The 3,942-nt window shown below is 30.4% G+C and overlaps 1 long non-coding RNA gene across 1 annotated transcript in view; it reads right to left on the bottom strand.

Moving 5' to 3' along the window:
* Positions 1-2,244: 2,244 nt before the first annotated feature.
* LOC148029124 (uncharacterized) overlaps positions 2,245-3,942 on the bottom strand; it is a 2,418-nt gene continuing 720 nt past the window's right edge. The window contains exon 2 of the long non-coding RNA XR_015692472.1: positions 2,245-2,421. This is a non-coding gene — a long non-coding RNA (uncharacterized LOC148029124). The remainder of the gene's footprint in view (positions 2,422-3,942) is intronic.

Below are 3,942 nucleotides of genomic sequence, written 5' to 3'. Positions count from 1 at the left end.
TATAGTATAAAATGTAGAAGAAAATATGCATACTAACAATGATGCGGCTATCTAACGAGCTTTTAAGTGTGAGCTATAGTGCTAAAGGAGGCATGACTCTCTCCAACAAGCATTGTGAGAGAGTATGTGCATATATGTGTGTTTCTAGAGAGGAGGGGGAAGGTGGAGTGTAGATAGTCATTACCGTTAACTACAGAAAAATGAATGGGTGTATGTATATATATATGTAGGCCTCAACAAGATCTTAGACTAGACGTGAATGGTTTTTGTGCTATCTATTGCGGTGAATAATTATTGTTAGCTAAAGACGTGTGCTCAATATTATTAGTATATTGGGTATGCCTAATCTATACTTAATATGCATATTTGTAGTTAATATTTATAATATGTATTACTATTTAGTTATTGTGTATAATTATCGTTAATTTATTATTTAGAGTAAATATAATTACTATACGTATGTATTATTATATTGTATATGTATAATAGTAAAAATAATAATGATACGTATAATATAATTATAAGTTAATTCAAAAGTATATATATTAATTATAATCATTGCTACACTAATATAATTGATTACATATCAATAATTAATTATAAATAAAAATGATATACATATGATAAAATATTAATAAATATATTATTATTTTAAATAATAATAATTATATACAAATATCATTTGTAAATTATTTATATTAATGATAATTATAATATACATGTTATAATTATTAATACTTTAGTATACTTGATTACCTGTATAAAAATTAATATGTATAACAATACAATGATGTAAATGATTAGGTATTAATAATTAATTACTAATAAAATTTATATAATTATATTTCAATTAATATATTATACATATGTAATTGATTTGTAATGAATGAGAGAGAGAGAGAGAGAGAGAGAGAGAGAGAGAGAGAGAGAGAGAGAGAGAGAGAGAGAGAGAGAGAGAGAGAGAGAGAGAAGAAGAAGAAGAAGAAGAAGAAGAAGAAGAAAATTCTCAATATAGATTAAGGGTTGTGAAATTTATATAATGTTGTAAGATCAATGTTGAGAACAATATGCATAACAAGCTCAATGTGAATAGAAATCACCATTGAATGATAGGGTCAATGTATGAGAATAATATACATACCATAACAAGCTCAATGTAAATAGAAATACTTGTCTTTGAGAGACTTTGAGAAATGGTCATAAAGATTCTTTGGAGATATAATATAGGCTTGATCCTATTAATGTTGGTCATCCACTTCCTATATATTAGTGAGTACCACATCCCCATATATGTGCACTTTTGTGCATTCAATATTATATTACTCTAAGTTGCCAAAGCTTTCGAAGTTTGAATTATGTTCCTTATATCAACCTCCCATAAATCCTCTTGCACATGAAACGTGCTTTCGAGCCTTAGTGCGAAGCACATGGAGAACCTTAGCACAAAGCGTTAGGAGAATCTAGGCACAGAGTACCTGGTCTTCTTTTACTTAATGTACTAAAGATATACATTCTTATTTTAAGTTTCAAGAAAAAATACACAATTGGTCCCACTGTAGTCATCCTTAACAAAGACCATCAAGAACTTGATTTTATAACATTGACAAAACATAATAATACAATAACCATGATGTGTTGAATGAAAGCAATCTCTTGCTATGTAAAGATGGCCCCCACTTCCATATGGAATTTCATGACTTGTATGACCTATGCAATGGGGGACAAGAGCAAACGAATATCACACATACACACACACCCCCCCCCCCCCCCCCCCCCCTAAACCCACAAAAACATAGATATCTTCTCAAGCCTCCCAATCCAACCGAGATCCACATTGGTAATGCAACCACAAGCTATAACTCATATAAGAACAACTCAAAACATGTGAGTGATGATATAAGGAAATATAATTCCATAAGAAAACTTGACACTGATAGGATGAATACATAAGGGCTTGCTTAGCTTTGTAATCGTAATGACCAAATTGTTATTAGAGTTTAAGAAATGTTTCAAAATGCCCTTCAAATTGTAAATTGCCTAAATAACTTTTGAACTTTCTTGGTTGAACTTCCTAAAAATTAGTAAAAAGTTACCATGGATGACCTAAGAAAATGATGGCATTACTCTTCTTAGATCATAAGCTTTTTCATGTCCTCAATGCATAAAAATATCATTTTATCATCATTGTATGAAACACAATTCTAATTGTGAAAACTTACAAAATATAATATATGAGAATGTTTGTAAAGAAAAACAAGTGGTGTATTGGAAAATTTGACGCATTTTTAAGGGGCATTTTGGAAACTTTCCAAATTAAGGAGCATTTGAAAAATATGGAAAATTTTGACAAAATGGAAGGTATACTCAAAATTTACGCCAACTACAATGGTACTTTGGCTTTTTGAGGAGACTTTTGAGAATCTGCACAAAAGATGGAGGGCACATTAGTAACTCTTATGTTCTTTAACATGGGTTGGAAATTAAACTTTATTAATCTATGGCAGAGCATCAAATGAATATGTGTCCTATGGTGATGGCACTACCAAAAAAGAGGGAAAAGGTTCCTAAAGCTCAACATGAACTAACATTGGAAAAAGAAAATGACCCTACTTATCCAAAAATTTAGTGAGCCTAAAAAAGAATCATTTAACCAAGAACTATCAAACCACTTCAACCCTTACAATAGCAAGCATGATAGACAATCAATAACACCACACATAGGAACCTTTCATAAAAGTGGAAATGGGAATCATTTAGAGTGGAAAATTGATCGATGGAACCTTGTATCAATTGGATCAAAGATTATTGTAAGAAAAACAAAAAACCAACTTATCATGAGATGGATATGGTGATCTTATTTTAGACAAATATATGAATAATAACATTTTGACTTTTGAAACAAAACAATAAAGCTATACATTTTAGATACAAATAGCATATATCAAATGAACAAGAATAACATTTTTACAAATAAGAAAATATAGTTTTGTTGTTTTTAATATTATTTATATTGCATCTCAAATATATGGTATACATAATCCTAAATTTGACACTATTATTTCTTTATGTGTCATTTAACTTCACAAAAAGAATATCTCAAATTACGCAAAAAGCCTTTACTCTTTGTCATAGAATTTTATCACATGTACACAAGTTATGACATACTCTATAGCACGCAGTTGTACACAAGTTATCACACATACTTGGCAGCACTTAGCCACAATTATATTCTATAAAAAAGCATAATTGCAAAATTTGAACAAATCTATGTTTTGAAAAGTTATAACTAACAAGTGTAATTCATAAGCTAATAACGTATAAGAGTTGACGCAACATCTTCCTACCTTTCTACTTATGAATGTAAGTTATAATTCTCTTATTCACATTATAACACACTACATATTTTTAAGTGTGTATAATATTAAATTACAAATGCAAATATGATAATTGTACAAATAATATTCTTAATTATATTATATAAATATTATATTCAAACTTGTAAAAGTAAGCACATTATTGACTATACACTAGTATATGCCAACTAAAGTTAAACATTATAAATATGTAAAAAACTAAAGTTATGAGTAAAGTCATTGTCTTTTTTAGAAAAAGGACAAAAGACAAAAAGCCGTAAAAAAAGTGGAACTATATGTCACCTAGTCTTCATCTTCATCTTCATCTAATTTCTCCTCCATAATTTCTGACTAGGAGCTTCGGACCCAGCCCGGTGGGTGCATTTTTGCGGGCGGGAGCGGGTGCTCGACGCGTGGCACCTGCCTCACGTTCTCTTTTTTTCTTGTGGGGGAGGTGGGGACTGCCACGTGGCACTCGCCCCCCCACCTCTCGTTAACTAATAGTAAAGATTTGTTGTCTTTCAAGGAAACCGCTGAATTATTTCCTTGATAATTTCTCATTTGATATACTGTAGAATCCTGCTAATTA

This window comes from Lygodium microphyllum, chromosome 11 (genome assembly GCF_053477565.2).
Source record: "Lygodium microphyllum isolate KBCC chromosome 11, Lygodium_microphyllum_v1.1.10, whole genome shotgun sequence".
NCBI classification, from domain to species: domain Eukaryota; kingdom Viridiplantae; phylum Streptophyta; class Polypodiopsida; order Schizaeales; family Lygodiaceae; genus Lygodium; species Lygodium microphyllum.
This window is presented reverse-complemented; position numbering and strand designations above follow the sequence as displayed.